This window comes from Amphiprion ocellaris, chromosome 8 (assembly GCF_022539595.1).
Source record: "Amphiprion ocellaris isolate individual 3 ecotype Okinawa chromosome 8, ASM2253959v1, whole genome shotgun sequence".
Lineage (NCBI taxonomy): Eukaryota > Metazoa > Chordata > Actinopteri > Pomacentridae > Amphiprion > Amphiprion ocellaris.
In genome coordinates this window covers 5,339,249-5,359,314 of record NC_072773.1, presented here as the reverse complement: position 1 = coordinate 5,359,314, position 20,066 = coordinate 5,339,249, and the positions used below count along the sequence as shown (strand labels likewise).

The 20,066-nt window shown below is 38.2% G+C and overlaps 1 protein-coding gene across 6 annotated transcripts in view; it reads right to left on the bottom strand.

Annotated features, from left to right (window-relative positions):
- The window catches only part of myt1b (myelin transcription factor 1b), a 178,875-nt gene that overhangs the window by 92,806 nt on the left and 66,003 nt on the right, over window positions 1-20,066 (bottom strand). The window lies entirely within an intron of this gene.

The following is a 20,066-nucleotide window of genomic DNA, read 5'->3' as shown; positions in this document are numbered from 1 at the left end:
AGGGAGGACTAACACTCTGTAACACAACATAGGAAGGACTAACACTCTGTAAAACAACATAGGGAGGACTAACACTCTGTAACACAACATATGAAGGACTAACAATCTGTAACACAACATAGGGAGGACTAACACTCTGTAACACAACAAAAGACTAACACTCAGCAAAGCAATCACACAACACGGGATTGACACTCTGCAACACAACATAGGAAGAACTAATAATCTGGAACACAACATAGAAGTGACACTGTAACACAACAACACAACACGGAATTGACAATCTACAACACAACTCAGGCAGGACTGACACTATGCAACGCAATGTAGAAATGCATCACTCTGTAACACAAATTAGGACTGACAATGCAGCACGACATAGGAAAGACTAACAATCTGCAACACAACATAGGAAGGACTAACAATCTGTAACACAACATAGGGAGGACTAATACTGTATCACAACAAAGGACTAAGACTCTAACATAGGACTGACTGATATTCTGCAACACAACATAGGACTGAAATTGCAACACAACTTATGGCTAACACTGTGCAACACAACACACGAAGGACTGACAGCTGTCAACAAAATCACAGGACGGACACTGTAACACAAAATAGGACGGACTGACAATCTATAACACAGCATAAGTCAGACGCTGCATCACAATAACAAAGGCCTGACACTGTCAACACAACAACATGGGATTAACACTGCAACACAACATATAACCAACACTCTACAATACAACACAAGTCAGACACTGCAACACAACAACAAAGGACTAACACTCTAACATAGGAAGGGCCGACACTGAGCAACACAACATATAACAGACAATCTGCAACACAACTTAGGAAGGACTGACATTTTGCAACACAACACAGGAACTTTCAGCGAAGAATCTAGTCAATAAATGGCCCTCATAAACGTCAATGGATAAATGTGTGTGTGTCCGTGTGTGTGTGTGTGTGTGTGTGTGTGTGTGTGTGTGTGTGTGTGTGTGTGTGTGTGTGTGTGTGTGTGTGTGTGTGTGTGTGTGTGAGTGTAGGGAGGGTAGGGCCCATTTTACCAGAGCAGATTGTGGAGTGTGTGCACAGACCAGACCTGAGATTACTGAACAGATTGCACAGCTGGCAAGCAGCCCTCTTTCCACACACAAACAGAGCCACACATACAGACACGCACACACAGACACGCACACAGACACACACACACACACACAGAGACACACACACAGAGCGAGAAAAAGCAAATATTGACAAACTATTGATCCTGGTTGTATCGGTCCATATTGACAGGGTACTAATGCCAGGAATATCATTCTGGTCCACGTGTTAAATCACAAGTGGTCAAACTCCCCAATTAGCCGAAGTGTGTCGACAACAAAACAAATTCCACAGTTCACCAACTCATATGTCACGCCTGAACCATAGTTTGAAAATGTCACACAATATGTAATGTCAGAAAAATATCAAACTTACTCCGCTCAATAAGGACTTCAAAAGTTCAAATAACTCTTAAATCCAAAAGTTATATTTTCAGTTAGAACTTTTGTCTGTCAACTCATAATGGAGAGTGCTAATATTAAAGACAAACTTTAATTAACAAAAGTGTGATTAAAAGGTCTCAAATTGTGCCCACTTTCATTAAAATAGTTAAACCTCACATGTCCACAGAATGTGTCTTTTAATAATTTAGCTAAAAGTACCACAATGCTAACTACACTGTTCAGTCCCCTGGATGGCATTGTGAGAATTGCAGCATTTTTTTGTAGAAATGCAGCATTTGTTTGTTATTTATTGATGATCAGAAATCACGGCACTATAAAATGTGTCCATTAAATATAAATGTACCCACAAACAAAAGACCTTGCGCTGAGCACAGGTGTGTGTTATGCATGTGTACGTTATGTACGGATACCAAATCATGTGACCTAAACAGGTTAGCAACATTAGCATTAAAGGTTAGTGAATACTCTGAAAAATTTGCTGCACAATATTATAAAATTTAAAAAAACAACAAAAAACACCTCTAATTTTTAAAATATATAGATACTAAATATATTAAAAGTCAATATACAGTACTTACATATTTCAAGGCACAGTGATTTAAGGTGATTTAAAGTGAAGTAGTTACAGTGGCAACATGCTACTATCTCACAATGATACAGAAACCTTTAACTAATCCCTGGATCCAGACTATAAGCTGCATCACTGCCAAAATCTAATCACTTGGTCCTTGTGTCATTTCTGACCTTCCCTGAAAATTTCATCCAAATCCATTAGTCCGTTTTTGAGTAATGTTGCTAACAGACAGACAGACAGACAGACAGACAGACAAACCAACGCCGATCTTAATATAACTCCGCCGCATTCCTTGACAGAGTAATAATGCCAAAATATCCAGTACTGCACTCTTGGATTTTATTGTTTTTGCTGTTAAGCAAATCTCAGATTCTATTCTGAGAAAAAAAACAAAAAAACCCAAAGTGACTTCAAACATTTAACTAAAAACGTTGTGTTTTTGTTCTTTATTGAGAGAGTCTGTATGTGAACGCTGGTCTACGGTGTTAAAGCTGAGCGTTTCATGTGCCCACCCTCCACCTCAACCACCTCCTGCTGATTCTGTTCACAAATTCAGTTCTTAGATGTGTAGATGCATTCGTAAACATGATCCAGCCAGCAATCAGCACCTAAATGTCACCACAGTTCAACAGTAAATCAATATTAAATCAATTCCTGCTGTTTGCTGGGAACAGTCAGGTACAGATATGGATTCTCATTGAATGCTGCTATTTAATGATTTTTTTCCTGATGTGATATAGACAACAGACAAAATCCACGGTCATCCTGTGGAAAGAAAAAGCTTTATCAACACACAAGCTCAGTACCTTCTTATTTTGATTCTTTTCGCTGCACAATTTCCAAGTTATGTTGCTTTACTTCAGCTCAGCCTGTAAAAACTGTCTGTAGAAGCACAAATAGGGATTTTGACACCAAAGAAACAAGAATTTTTTATCATAACTGATAAATTTGCCTAAATGAGATTGTCTCATATCTTTTCAGGCTGAACTTGGACTGCATTTTAGCACAGAAAGAGCTCTGGGGGTTTTGTACCACACATCACATGCCTTTATTAATAAACAAAACCACTATCACAAGTTCAAATGGCATGTTGTGATTTTTTAAAAATCACCAAAAGTAGACAGTTTATCAGAGCCAGGAACTGTTGAAACAGAAATAATTGTTGGATTTTTCAACTTTCTGGAAGAAACTTTTGGACAGTTTACCCAAATTTAAGTCTAAAATTGGGATATTTCATAAAAATCACATTTTTTCTGATTGTTTTGTTTTAGAAATTGGCAAAAACATGTACTTTGCAACACATTCTGCACAAAAAGTAAGTAAATTCTGTGCTCCTCAGCTGTGACCAACAAGCACATAATGACTATTCAGAGGCTTTAGTTTGAACTGCAGGCTGTGTTTAAACAGAGGAGACAGGACACATGCATTTAGACAAATTAAGAATATATGTAGTTTGTATTTTTTCCATTATTGGTAACGCTTGTGGGAATTTGGGGATTGTTGTACATGCTGATTCCAGTTGTTTTTCCAGTTTTGTAAAACAGATAATGAAACAAATCAAACTTTTCTTCATTTTTTACTTCATTTTAAACGATTATTGATATTATAGCATTGTTATACTACATCTTGTCATCCAATTTATTAATTTATTTAAACTTTTTTTTTTTTTTTAAAGTCTCCCTAAACATTCAACTATTCTATTAAAGCTACTTTAAGGGCCTCTGAAGCTTCCTGACACAAAGTATCATTCAGGTAGTGGTATTTTTTGGGGGGAAATGGCACAGATTTCTAATGTAGTTTCCCCAATTTAAAATTCATATTTTAAGGTTTATCTGAAGTTTTTTTTTTGTAGATTTGGCAAAGGTACATCTATCTATCTATCTATCTATCTATCTATCTATCTATCTATCTATCTATCTATCTATCTATCTATCTATCTATCTATCTATCTATCTATCTATCTATATATATATATATATATATATATATAGATAGATAGATAGATAGATAGATATAAAAAAGTATATACAAGTATATATAAGTTTGGGGTCATTCATACGATTTCATGTTTTCATAACTGCACAAGGGTTTTCTAATCATCAATGAGCCTTTCAACACCATTAGCTAACACAATGTAGCACTAGAACACAGGAGTGATGGTTGCTGGAAATGTTCCTCTGTACCTCTATGGAGATATTCCATTAAAAATCAGCTGTTTCCAGCTGGAATAGTCATTTACCACATTAACAATATCTAGACTGGATTTATGACGCATTTAATGTTATATTCATTGGGAAAAAAACTGCTTTTCTTTCAAAATAAGGCCATTTCTAAGTGACCTCAAACTTTTGAACGGTAGTTTCTGTACATGCAGTAGCTTTATTTATATATATATATATATATATATATATATATATATATATATGTTTAGAAACACATGCATGTGTGCGTGTTTACATATCTGCAGATCCACTCGGTGTGCAGAGGGGGGTTGTGCGCTTGCAGACTGTAGTGTTCCTTATTAAGAGACACAAAGCCGTCGGCAGGTGCTCCCTCGCTGCCTTTGTCTCTCGTGCTCTCTGCTGTTTATTTGTTCAACTCTTAGAGAGAAGTCCCCTTTTGCTCAGCCCTCGGGGAAAACAAAGAGCCGAGACGCACAAAGACAGCGCTGCCCCTGAGTCCTGGCAGCAACAAAGCACAGATAGGCTTCAGGGATGGCATGGCATGGAATGGCAGGTGTTCTGTGGACGGAAGAACTGGGAGCCAACTTTTCTTTTTTTTGTTTGGTTTTTTCTTCCCTTTCTCTCGATGATGACGTAGAGAAGCAGTCGGTGCAGAGGTGTAACCATTAACCAGCACTGATAGATAAGGTGAAGAATGTGCAAGCATGCGCAGACGCATGTCACCGTGCACACATGCAGCAGCTGACTTATGTATTAGCTTTGGCACCTGTCCGGGCCTGTATTTATCAAACTGGGACAGGTACAAGCTTCACTCCTGCTTTCAAATATAGGAGTGAATTTAACCCTCTGAACCCCAAACCCTGCAGACAGGTTTGAAAAGCATGTTGTCTTCTTAACAAAATAGCAAAATGTAACTGTTTATCAGCCACAAACTATAAAGACAGAAAGAACAGTCAGATTTTCAATTTTTTTGACAGTCCTTAAATGAGTCATTTCTGTTAGCCAAATGCAAGTTTACAGGTTTGATATTTTATCAAAATCACCTTATTCTAGGTTTCATTTTAAAAAAATCATCAAAATACATAATTCGCACAACCCAGATTCCCAAAAAACCAAAAAATTCTGTGCTTTTCTGTCAAACCAAGAAACCACAACTGACTCTGCTGCGATGGACACTTAAGTAACAAGAATTCTGAGATTATTTACCTGAACTGGGCTGAACTGCAGGCTGTGTGCACACAGAACAAATTACAATGCAAGTGTTAAAATATCTCTGAAAAGGAGAGTTGGATTTTAAATTTTTGACAGTCCTTGAATGAGTTGAATGGCCTTTCTGTTAGCCAAATGTAAGCTTACAAGTTTGTGTTTTCTTGTTTTTTTTTTACTTTGAAACACTTTGGCCACCCTTTGGGCTGTTGTAAAGGGCTATAGAAATAATCTTTGATTGATTGATCAGCTGTGACCAACACTTCAGTAATAAGAATTCTGAGATTATTCACCTGAACTGAGCTGAACTGCAGGCTGTGTACACACAGACACAGAGCAAATTATAATGTAAGTAGTAAAATATCTACAGTATATAGAGCAAACATTTGTTTTTTCCCCAATATTGCTTAATCTTTATGTGAGAAAGAGTTGCAAAATGATAACAGAGACACAAAACATCCCAAGATGACACAAAAACACCACAAAAGTGCCACAGTGATATAAAATTACCACTGTTGACTTCTACAAACGCCAGGTGCTTTGCTTCAGCCACAGATATATGAATAGAAAATAAGAGGGAGACCTGTTTCGGTAGAGTTTTATACGCCATAAATAGAACATTATGCTGAATTCTTGGCATTGGTAGAGAGAAGTGTGTGTGTGTGTGTGTGTGTGTGTCAGTGTGTACCTAGTAAGGGTGGTGAGACAGAAATTGGCATGAATCTGTGTGTTTATATGTGATTTTGACTTTTGTGTTTGTTTGCTCTGCCTTTCCTGTGAGACGTGCAGATTGCGAACACAGATTTCTTATCCTTGGATGAGGAAGTCAGTCTGTCGGCTAACTCTCTATGAAAGAAAACACAAGGTAGAGCTCAGATAAACAGAGGAAAGTCGATGCATGGATTAAGCAGCCAAAGTAACTTTATGCAAGTATTTTACTATAAAATAACAGCTTCAAAAACATTTTAATGGTGCCTTGACTTGCAATAGAAGTTATCAGATTCATGTAATTGCACAAGTTAATTTGGATTGCAGACTGGTTTTAGTTGGTGGTGAGAGTTTTACAAAATAAAAAGCTGCAAGACACTGAGCTCGCTGTCTGACTGCTGTAAGTAATCTAAACCGGCTCGCTATGTCCTGTGACGCTTCATTTGCTTTTAGGTTTGTATTTGTTAAATTGTTGGCTGGCCAAATCAGCCAACTCTGACAGAGGTTAACCACCAGCTGGACTTCTCTGTGGGAAAACTGGCAGCTGCTTTACTCATCTGGCAATACAGCATGTAGCAGTGGCTAAATGCTGGTAAACTGTGTTCATTGCTGTGATTGAGTATCCTGAAGTTAGGAGGACAAATTATATAAAGTACACTCATTTTCTGTAAACCAATGAGTTTTATTCAGCTGAAGCACCCGTGGAGAGTAAAATATGTAGTTTGTATTGGGATGGTTATGCTGATTGTCCATGTTTTTGTCACCCCTCAGGAATTTAATCCACCAGAATCCTGTATTTACCACTTTTGGCCACAGAGGCCGCTGCTGTCATGTGCTTGGCAAAAAGTGACATTGTGCTTAGATAAAATCCTTTTTTGTTGTGTTGTGTGGTTGATATAAACCTAGAGGTGTAAAGTAAAAGCCCTTAAGATATGAGACGTTTACAAGGAACACGGTGGAGTTATGTGATGATCAGTGTTGGTTTGTCCGTCTGTCTGTCTGTCTGTCTGTCAGCAACATTACTCCAAAACAGACTAACGGATTTGGATGAAATTTTCAGGGAAGGTCAGAAATGACACAAGGACCAAGTGATTAGATTTTGGCAGTGATGCGGCTTATAGTTTGGATCCATACATTTGTTAAATATTTCTGTATCACTGCGAGATAGCGGCATGACGTCACTGTAACCATGACAAGTGAACACTATGTCAGCTGCCTGCTGATGATCACATGATTGTGATCCTACTACAAATCCACCGCTGCAGACTTATCGGAACTATTCCATTGGAAATGATAGGAGGAACAATTGATTAAATTGTGGGGGTTTTTCTGAGTCCCATCGATTCCCACCACCTGCTACATATTTAGGTCACATGATCCAGTATCCGTACATAACGTACACATGCATAACACACACCTGTGCTCAGCGCAAGGTCATTTTGTTTGTGGATACATCTATATTAAATGGCCACATTCTATGTTGCCGTGATTTCTGATTATCAATAACTAATAAACAAATGCTGCATTTAGGAAATAAACAATATAAATGCTGCATTTCTGACAATGCCATATGGGGAATGAACAGCCTTGGTGGAGTACTGTGCTCTCTGAGTGCTCTTCTTGTTTACTATATATTATCATTAAACTGTACTGGTATATTCAGTATCAACGTATTTGTGACTTGCCAAGTAGGTTAACTAACAATATTTATTTATTCCATCGACAGAAAAAGTAATCCAGTTAAAATTGTGTCTGTTGCTTTCAAAATATGGGATGGTATGGGAACTTAATGTCTCAGTTTCAATGTTATTTAGCAGAAATTTATTGAAGTAGTCCAAAAAAGGCACCAGTCAGTAACAGAAAATGGATGTAAAAGCAGTCCTGGATACAAAAATATTCAAAAATAAATATCAAAAGTGATATATCTGACCTGATGAAACCACACATAGCATCCCCATCATGTATGTTTCCTCAAACTACAAAAAAAGGATCTCTGGAGAGTTTTAACCTTCATGGAATGAATGTCTGCTAGTTCGCTGGTTCAGCCTCTTTAGTATATATTCACACTTGTTTAAACACTAAAGATTAGTTTGGCTGCAGATATGCTGTGTTGTAGTTTTGTTCCTATATTGTGCTTTTAGGCATTAGTTTTATATTTGATTTTGTACATTAAAAGAGGAGTTTAACTCTTTGAAAAATAGAACTCGCTAGTAGGTTTGAAAGACATGATTTTTTTTCAAAACATCACCAAAATTACACAATTTATCAGAGCCAGAAACTGTAAAACAGAAAAAACTTGAATTTTTAACTTTAAAACAGTCCATGAACTACTCATCTGTCACTTGAAAAAATTGGGATATTTCATCCAAATCATTTTATTCTACAGGCATCTAACCACATTCTGTAAAAAACAAAAAAGTTGTGTTCTTCTCGGTACAACTGGTAAACCATCAGTGAGCCAGATGGGAGCAATAATCCCCTGACAAAAATTCTGGAAGTTTTTGGCTGAACTGCACAGATTGCTCACAGAGCAGGGAAGTCAGATGTATAGAAACTAAATAAAAACGCAAACATCTATTGCACCTTTTTTCACCAGTATTGGAAACACCTGACCACACCTGAAAAAATTCTCATCACTTACAAATTCAACTTTCGCTCTTCTTTCTCGGTCATTATAAAATGGTAAGTGGTCCACACTTCTATAGCACCTTTTCATCCTTAGCTAGGTTCTAGGTTCTGCAAAGAGCTTTACATGGTTTTTCTCATTCACACATTCACACCCTAATGGCAGCAAAACTGCAATGGAAAATGCAGAATGGGGTTCAGTTTCTTCTCCAAGGACACTTTGGTGTCAACCACCTGATACCACTCCATTAGACGTAAAAAAGAGATTTCTCCGTACTTCTAGTCATGGTTTTGCTGTTTACATCGAAGATCTGGACTTTATATTTCAGTGTGTTTGTCTGATGCAGCTACAGAAAGTCACATGTTCTCTTTCTGCTTCTGTGTGTTTGAATATGTGCACGTTCTAACACATAGAGGAAGGCGGTATAGTTTTATGGCTGGATGGGACTGTCAGTCGTAAAAGTGTGGCAGCACTCATGTGAGACACATAAATGGAGATGGTCTCCTTCTCTGACATGTTCTTTATGGTGGCCCCTGAGGGCCAAGGCCACGCTAACACTGCCGTACCTGGAGAGCAGCAACGTGGGGACAGTCTGCCTTCATCTCATTCAGAGGGTGAAACAAAAGATTTATTGTGCGACGGTCGAGGAGGGAGGTAAGGAAACAGACAAATGAAGAAAGGAAAAAAGGTAAACAATAGAACAAAGCAGGGCATCGTGTTCATGGCCTGCACTGATCAAAATCCAAGAAAAGGATGTTTCTACTGAGGTGGAAACTTAACTCAAACTACGATTCTTAACACCCGAGGTGCAATTTTTCACACAGCTCCTATAGTCTTCCTTTCACACGCAGATGGAGCTCACATGTGTGAACAGAAGCTTCACGGGTGATCCTGAATAGCCGTAACATTACAGATAGAGCAAGCAGTGAGGATTTCTTCAATTACCAGCCCAGAGGTTCCACAAAGCTCAGATCAAATCTAAAGATATTTGGTATTAGATATTTAGATATTAACTGATTGGTAAAATTGATCCTCTGCATCAGGGGTGTCAAATATATGGCCCATGGGTCAAAACCGGCCCGCCAGAGGGTTCAATCCGGCCCGCGGGATGACTTAACTACAGAGATGACATCAACTGCAATCTTTCAATAAAAGTCACTGCTAATTTAAATTTGTCCACTGCACTGCCATAATTTTTATGTATATTTTTTGTACAAATTAGGGTTGGGACTTTAATGCATTAATTTCCATTAATTAGCTACAGAAAAAATAAAGCATTTAATCGCACCTGTCTCAGTTCCCTAATTTCTGGCACACCGGTAACACTGATGCACACTCCAGCCCAATAGGTGGCGGTAATGAACCTGAAGTCTGTTTTCCTGCCACAAAGAAGATAAACAGGAAGCACTGAGTGACGTCAGCACACAAGAAAGTTTGGTGAACGGTGAAGGAAAACAAAACTGCACTGAGTTTATTGGGTGGAAACTTTTCAAGCCGACGGTATCACCTCAATGCAAAACATGATGCTGTTAGCACGAGAGCTAACGTTAGCTACGATGGTCCTGGTGCCAGCACACAGTGTAGCCATCCCATAATAGACCACTTTTCAAGACACTGAAAGTGCTTGAGTTTACAAAAAGTCTTAAAATGTTGAATATAATCACTTTAATTGCACTTTGAGTTTACAGTAATCTGTGAATGTAGCAGACAGATGAAATATGCAGATAAACAGAAATGAAACATGAACATTTTTGTTGTTTAAGTTCACGTATATGTCTATTCATTGATTCTATCAAAATTTATTTGAATTGAAAAACTTTGCTTATTGTGTAAAACATTGCTATTGCTCATCACGATTAATTTATTAGAAAGCCTCTAATTGGATCAATTTTTTGAATCACAGCCCACCACTATTATAAATGTAATATATTTGCAAGGCAGGATGATAACTTAACCTTCTTCCTTAACAGTTCCCATTTAGTTTGTGTGGTGTGTCAGTTCAGGTGGTCAGAATTACTACACAGATGTGGAAATGAATGTAAATTTAAAATCATTTTAGATCTTAACAAGTTACTTTGATCATTCCAGATACCTGTGACTGAATGTTTTGTGCCTTTGTAGACATATCTCACCATGATCTTTAAGCTGTAGTGTGTAAATGATAAACTGAGGCATACTGTTGTTGAAACTGCACTTATTTTTCTTAAGAAATTTCAGTTTGTTCATAATGTCTTGCAAAAAAGATGGTCCATTAAGTGCGAACATTTTCAGAATGTACTTTGTTGCACTAAAACAAAGGAAAAATCTGGAGTTGTGGTTATTTAAAGGTTGCTATGTTCTGATTTTACTGGTCACTTGAGATCAAATTGGGCTGAATGTGGCCCCTGAACTAAAATGAGTTTGACACCTCTGGTCAGCATTCAATAGGCTCACTGATAGTTCCTCCTCTCACCACTGAACGTAATCTGGAGTTTTTCTCGAACATCGCCTCCTGAAGTGGTGCTTGTTGCTTCCAGCTGTTTGTATGTCGGATGAGTTTGTGCGAAGGATAAATCCCTGCAGCCATCACACAGCTGCATGTGAGTCTCTAAAGTGAGGGATGAGCTGTGTGCATTAACACACGTGGCCCCGCATCTGCTGCCTTATTAATTATTTATAATAATTAATTATCTGAACATGATGTGACCAGTGAGGACGTAGCGTAGCTGAACCTGTACTTATTTAGATATTTAGGTTTACGCTGCAGACAGATTCATTTTGATCTTAGTAAAATTCTAGAAAAACTGTGGTGTGTTGTGATTTTTCGAACTGTAGCTCACCTTAGAGCCGGTTAAATATGCAGCGCTCCTTTAAAACGCATCCATGTTTCTTGTCAGCACCTCAGACAGCTAACATTTAGAGGCTCTTAACCGTGTTCGCATGCACTCGCTCTTAATTGCTGTTTTGGGAAATGTGTGTGGAAATTTAAGAGCAATCGTAGAAAAGCTTGTAGAAAACCAAAATCAATTGTTATGGAGGAACCGAAAGCTGAGCAACTGAGCTGCACAACGAGGTCTGACCGCATGGCAACAAAAAACTACAGCGGACATGATTAAATAAATAAAAACAAAGCACTAAACGCAAGAATATAATGCAGGTCAAAAATCCATATCATAATCATTAAAAACACAACAAATCTGGTAGAGGAAGTGGACGTAATATTACAAAATATTAGATTTTTAAATACTGATGAGGGGGGAAAAGGAGCAAATCTGCAAGATTCTTTTGAGTCTGTTATAACAAGTGTCTAATATACTGTAGTTCTGATAAAAATTGGAGTTAAAAGAAAAAGGCTTTCCTCATTTCGTTCAAATTAGCAGTCTTGAAACGTGTTAAACAGGTCAAGGATTACGTTCTATTATTATCCTCAACTGGCCAGAGTATTTGGGAGCCTTATGGGAAATCCATATGTTATCATTTGACACAGTTTGTGAAGCAGTTTTCTTTCACAAGAAGGGATACTGGATGGTCCAGTCCCCAAAATATGTGTGTAAAGTTAGTAGTATTTGTTTTATATTTAAAGACAAGCTCTAGTCATTCATTAAAACTGCTAAAAATTCCTCTCTGTGCATCAAAGTTACACATTTAAAGCTATTTACATGGAAAACGCTGCATTAAATGGTGTAGAAGTAACTGTACGCCATTGTCTCTCCATTAAGTTCCTTAAGTTTGTCATGTACTAAACCCTGGAAGTCAGCCATGGCGTTAAGTTAAAAAAAAAAAAAAAAAAAACACCATATAGGATGTGTTAAGGTAAAAATACAAAAAAAAGCACAGATTTTCACTGGAAGCTCTTTAAGGCACAACAAAGACCCGGTGCTCCACAATTTACACTAAGATCTTTATGCTACTGGTATTATTCCAGAAATCATCCCACTAATCCTCTGTAGTCCTTACGCCCAGGCTCCTTTCTTAGATCTGCCCCCGCTATCGAGCACCACATGGAAGAAGCTGGTGTGTACATCGCTGATTAATGTGTGTCTAACCGTACAAAGGATCTGCTTTTAACATAACACACACTAAAACCAGTTAACAGAAAGAAACTGAAAGGTCGGACAGATCTGTTTGAAGGCTGCAGGTAACTCACTGAAGCCCCAACATTTGAAAACTGGATGTAAAATACTTCGGGGTTAACAACTGAAGTAATAGTGGATGTTGTTATAGATCTGTTATGGGCGACTGAAAGAATCTTTACCTTCTAATCTGATCCATTTTCTGATTTTACATCCCTACCAGCAGCAGGGTGAAAAAAAATACATATATTTTCACCTCTGAAAAATACCTTGGTTATGCTTGGATTACCAAAAACACCTGGTTAGGTCTACAGCGAGATCACAGCTTGGTTTAAAATAGACCACATGGTTGAGGTTATGGGACAGTAGGATTAAAAGAAACATTAGTCTGAAGCTACAAATGAACAGTAGTCTCTGCTGTTACAGTCCAATGTTTCGTTGACCCAGAAATCCACCCCAACCTCCTCCTGTGCTAATTTTGAGGCTCTAAAACAATAACATGGGTTCTAATAAGCCGCTTGCACAAACAATGGGGTTGTTTTGTTTATGGGAGGACAGTTGAAACAGATTTAGTTATTGTATTGTAATGTATTGCATTGTATTGTAATGTACTGTATTATAATGTACTGTCTATCGGTCTGTCTGTCTATCTATCTATCTAGATAATTAACTCTCTAATACCATATGTCATATATATCATACACTAGATCATATCTCACACACACACACACATATATATCAAATATCATATAATATCTCATACCATATCTCATATCGCATCATATCTCATGTCATATCATGCCATATCATATCATATCATATCATATCATATCATATCATATCATATCATATCATATCATATCATATCATATCATATATCATCTCATATCATATATTGTATCGCATCATATCGTATCATATCGTTTCATATCGTTTCATATTGTATCGTATCATATCGTATCATTTCATTGGATTTTTACCGTTCGGTTCTTGAACTACTCATCTGTAACATCCACTTCCAACAGGAAAGTTCATCAAATCTGAGCTTCACATTGCAATATTTCATCACAATCACTACATCTATATGCCTCCTTTAAAAATGTGCCAAAAATGAACCATTAGCTGGATCCATATTCTGCCTCTTGGTGCAACTGTGTGGTCATTAGTGAATCATCTGTAAATGACAGTCATGTAATAAAAATTCAGGGACTTTTCAGTTGAACTGAAAGGATGATATGTCTATAACTATGTAGACCAACATTTTTTTTCTAGCATTAATAATGCATATGTGCACTTGGAGAAACAGTTGCAAAGATTTTCTTCATGGTTGTTCTGCTTCCGCGGAGGTGCAGGACTTGAAAAATGAGCCGGCAGTGAGTAAAAATGTAACTTAAACAAAAAATGGCTTGGAGTTGAGAGGGTTAATAAAAAATTGTGGATAAAGACACTGACTAAATGTTGTCTTGTGACTGATTGGTGAACTATATGCATGCCAAACTTCCTGTCTGGCACTATACTGTTTACAATAAATGATAAATATGAAATTAGCCTGAATAGCGGCACATTTTACAGTTGCTCAATTGATGGATATGAGTCAATGAGAGTTGTAAACTTTGAATTTGGAGATTGTGGTGCATTTTAAACACACTCAGCAAGCACTCAATTTGCATCAAAGTAAGAATTGAAGACCGTATAATACATGTAGAAGAATTCAGCAGTATCTCCAAAATCAGCGAGTGTAACCCATCTCTGGATCCCATCAGCAGAACACCTCATAACTCGTCGGCCCTTTAGGCCTTCTCTCCTGCGAGGCTGTAAACTTGCGACACTATATGAATTCTTTACAGGAAAAGCCGAGCCAGAAGCCACAGATTAATAATGCAATTTTCTATCTAAATTCTTATTTATGTGAAGCAAAAAGTTCCCCTGAGATCACTGTATTATGAATAAGCATCAGAGACGAGGAGGAGGAGGAGGAGGAGGAAACAAATCATTTAGCACAACGTGAACATCCAAGTAAAAAGGAAAGTAAAGCGGCGTCGTGTGTGTCCCCCACATTGTAAAGGGATGAGCTTTAAATATGTGCATTTTTTTTTTCTGTGCATCTCCAAGAATGCTTTTGCCTCGTGTTTGCCGTGTTTGTGATATCTGTAGCCGCTGTGAGATTGAAGGGGAATTTGCATCTGTTTATGTGTGAATGCATGTATGTTTGTGCATTCAAGTGATTATCTGAGAGGGGAGGTATGTGTGAGCATGAATGTTAATACGGGTGTTGGTGAGTGACAAGCAGTCGGGTAATGGAATCAGGATGTATGTGTGCGCGATTGTGAGTAAGTGTCGCGTGCTTGTGGGGTGATTTGCGCGCGCCGCCTGCATGCACATACTGTACACGGCTATATGTTGCGTGCTCATACGAACATGCAGAACCACTTGGTATTCTGTGCAGCTCGTCTCTTGTCTGTCAAGTACGCGCAAAGGGATCGCAACTGGAGAGATTGAAAGTTTGAGGAGCTGGAAGGCCTGCATGCAAATGAGACAAATATACTTGTTTTCTCCTTCCAAATCCCCATCAGCCCTTCTTTCTTTTTTTTTATTGTCCACCCAATCATCTTCATCTGTATTTTCCTCCTGACCAGGTTGGAAGCCTCGCTGGAAACTTAGCATGTATGCAGAAGGATTTTTTTTCTTTTTTCAATGGTTCTGCTGCTCATCAAACCCTAAAAGCATCTGTGGGGTGAGGCGATGATTTCCATCTGTGATATAGTATTAATGGAAGTGTTAATAGGGGTGGTGGCTGCATGTGGAAGGACTGGGAGAGAAAAATCGCCAGAAGCGCTGGAAGCTCCTCTAAACCATCAACAAGACTGGCAAGATAAACAACCACTCAGAATACAGATACTGATCTCAGGATGCACACATGACCTGCAAAACACGTGCACACGAGGAGTTTGGCGCATATATGAACATATGCAGGGCGCACAGACACATAAATCTATAATATGCGTTCACAATTAAAGCTAAAGGCTTGAAATAATAATAATAATAATAATAATAAACAGCACAAACACATTTAAATTTCATGGCAATATACAAATTGCAGATGTAACATACATCATGTGCACTCAAACAATCACACGTGAACATATGCATATGTTACACAAACAGACACACCCCAGGGAGCGACAAATAAACAACATTACACTCGGAGCACTTGTAAACGGAAACAGATTTCACACACAAAGCACACACAGATGTACACACAGCGCGAGCATGCACAAACACAGATATGTGGGGGAATTACGGAGAAACTTAATTGCATGCTAAGAGGACACTAAATTGACATGCTTTCAGAATCTTGTGTGCGCATCTGCACAAAGCAAACATATAAACAGCAAACATATGATGCATGCCAATATTTAGACAACCATACAAGGCATGAAAAGAGAAAAGAAAGAAATCAGCTTATAAAGTAAATTACGCATGTGTGGCCAAGACTGCATATATGATTCAATATCTGGCCTTAATTTAGTCTTCAAAAAGCTCAGAAATATGTAGTTTTGACCAACTAATTGCCTAAAACAACTGGTTTAAACACAAGGGGATAATGAATTTAAGGAGGACTACTTTTAGCTGCGCATTAATTCACATTTTGTTGTTTTAGGGAGTTTTCCTAGCAGCAGGTTGAGGTATGTGGCATCAAGTCAAAACAAACTACAGCATGTACAACGATCAGCCACAACATTATGACCACTGACAGGTGAAGTGAAAAACATTGACCATATTGGTACTATGTGGTGTTCCGTGGATTTTGGGATCCATGTTGATGAGACTGGAACGTGTCCACCTGATCCGTCAATTTCCCGCATCCCATTCATTGTCTATGCAAAACGCACCGCGTTACGTGCTGGTTCCATTGCGGTGCGTTTCAAGCTGCGATCCGGTGTGTCTCTCTAGAGTAGGACGCAGCTCATTTGCATAAAATAGACTTGACTTCTACTTTATCCAAGTTCAATCGTGAAACTTTCGTCAAACGTCGGAACCAACTGTCGAACTAAAAAAAGGATAGATTTAGCAACTGCACAGCTTATTTCTCGCCTCAAATGCTTTCAAGAATACTTTTCACCGAAAGTTTGCGACCGAGCCGCCACATTGGTCCGACTCATCTGCCGGACTCAAGCTGAAAGCGCTGTCATGTGACCACGTAATGGACCACCCACATCGCAGATGCGATGTGTTTACATGCAAATGGAAATCCCAAATGTCACTGGCCTACCCCTGCAGGAAAATGCACCCCACCACATCGCAGAAACATCAAACAATCAGGAACATCTCGAGGAACATGACAATCACCCAAGATGCTGATTTGACCTCCAAACTTACTAGAGCCCATTCTGATCAAGCATCGACAGGATGCAGTGGAACAAGTTTGATTCCCAGAGGCCCCACTGTACAACCCAGAGTACCCAAAGGATCCACTGCCAACGTCCTGGTCCAGACCATATAAGACACCCTGAGAGGTCCTCATGTCCATGTCCAATGGTTCAGAGCATTTTGGACCACAGAAGGGGGACCAGCACAATATTAAGCATGTTGTATTGTTGTTGGTATATGTGTGTTTAAGGTAATAAAGAAACGTGTAACCCATTATCACATTGGTCTGGTTTACCGTTAGAGTGCAACCTAACGCTTCGTATTACAAGAGACTAACTCTGTGGGGTTACATTCAGAGTTTCCATTGACGCTTCTAATCATTAAATCAGAGATCAATCAATGTAAAACTTTTTGGGATTTATGGAAGTTTAAGTGAGATTATTTTGTTTAAGAAGATGTGTCTCATGGTTGTCATCTAAGGGTCACCTCCAACTTCCTTGGTGCTCCAAGAACTGACGTGCTGAACTCCGGATTGGAAGATCTAGTACTACTGGTGAATCTAAACTTATCAGGCTCATCCTCAATTATTGTGTTTGTGCAAGTGAAACAATCTCCCTTCCATTTTCTCCAGTTCCTCCAGGGGATCCCAAGGTGTTCCCAGGTCAGATGAGATAAATAATCCCTCCAGCAAGCTTGGGACCTCTCCCTCCTAATTGGACATTGCCGAAAAACCTCCAAAGGAAGTTGCTCAGGAGGCATCCGGATTAGATGACTGAATCTTCTGGGCTGGATTCTTTCGATGCACCTCTACTCCGAGCTTACTTCGGATGTCCGAGCTCCTCACGCTATCTCTAAACTAATTTTAGTCACTTGTATGCGTGATTTCATTCTTTCAGTCACTACCCAGAGATCATTACTACATGTGAGGGTTTTTAACATGGATCAACTGGTAAATCAGGAGTCCAGTTCAACATCTGGATTCCTGCTGATGTTGCACCAGTCTGTCTGTCCATCTCATGCTCAGTTTTCCCATCACTCATGAATAAGATCATGAGATATTTAAACTCCGTTGCTGGGGGAAGCAACTCAACCCCAACCCACAGGGATCAATCCACCAGTTTCCGGCAGAGAACTTTGGACTGCCGACACTGAACTAGGCTGCCTCGCATTCAGCTTAAAACCGAGAGAAAATACTTATGAAATCTAAAGGGGATTATATTAAAAAGAAATAACAATTGGATATTACTTTTTCCTTTATTATACTGTATTGCAACACAAAAAAATCCATGTTTTATCAATTGGTAAAGATGCTTATTAAAGACCAATCTGTACGGTTTTCAGTAAAGTGGAGACAGATGATAAAATATATGCGTCATTCCATCTTAAATCAACATCACATCTTTAGAACAATTTCTACTCAACCATCTCTGATTGCTTGTAAAATATGGATATTCATGAATATGTTTGTGAAGATTTAGATTCATATATTAAGTATTTTCCAAGATAAAATTGTTAAAAAACTTCCCACTTCTGTTGTTCACATTGAGAATTATTGCTGTGTTTAAACTACAATATCTCAAGAATGATTACAGATAAAAGCCTGAAATTTTCAGTGTTTACTAGAAAAACATGCACACATTAAAAACTGATTTTCATAGCTATGTTTGGAGACTGTATACCAATATTGATGTTTTTATGGTACAACTCATCATACCTGAAAATTCAAAAAAATCATTTTTGTGACCAAGTATTTCAAATTAAAAAGTATTTAATATGTTTTGTTTTGTACTATTGTGATCTGCTGCTACATATGGTTCAGAAAATATCACTCGTTGACTTCTGCTTTATCAATTTGATTTTGTTAATGTGCTTAATGATGATTTTTTCTGACAGATTTCAACTCATCCATAATTGTTTATAGAGATTATTTGATTAGTTCTTGGGATATTGTTGTTCCAACAGACTCAAATTTCAATGTACAAAAAAATGGTGCTGAAAGTGGTTTAACAGGCAATAAATAAAAATCCTTGAAAGTAATTGATATGTGAATCTGAAATCTCACAGACACCATTTTAAAACATCTGTAGTTTATGATAAAGAAGTTTTAAGCAAATCAGAGATGGTCTAACAGAAGAGCATTGATGATTTGAGATGGAAAATAATAATAATAATAATAATAAAATACACTTACTATGTTGACTGTGGTCATTGTAAAATGATAAACTCCATGTTAAATGATAAATCGGCAGCTTTTATCATATTTCACCACCTACGTAAAGTGCAGGATGTACTTCTAAAAGAGTCAGTTATTAAAACGCTAAATGCTAAAAAGCTTGCTAATTTGTTCATTTACAATCAGGAGAATTAAAAAATACTCAACGTGCTGATTTAAACCGACAAGTTCCCATAAAGTTGGTTCACTTACGTACAGTATGGTTTGTTTAAAGCGCGACAATCCTGCTGTTTGCATGGTGTGTTATTGTTTGTAGAAAATACAGCAGAAAGAAGCCTAAGTTTTAGTCAAACTGAAGTCTGACAGGTATGACAGGGGAGTAGATGTAAGATGATTTTCTACTGAGTGCTCGCCTTCAAGAATTTCTCTTCATATATAATTCATGCATTCAAAAACACCGGGCTTTGAGCGGCTGAGAAACGTTCGACACTAACCAGCACGCTGCACAGCAACCTGTTCACTAGCTGCAGGCTGATCCACATTTCTCCACATCCTCCTCTCAGTGCTTTGCATTTGTTGCTCGAGAGATCACAAGAACATCATCAGCAGTTTGCATGTTGCCGAGTGTCAGAGTCTTTTTAGAGCCCTCGTCGTTG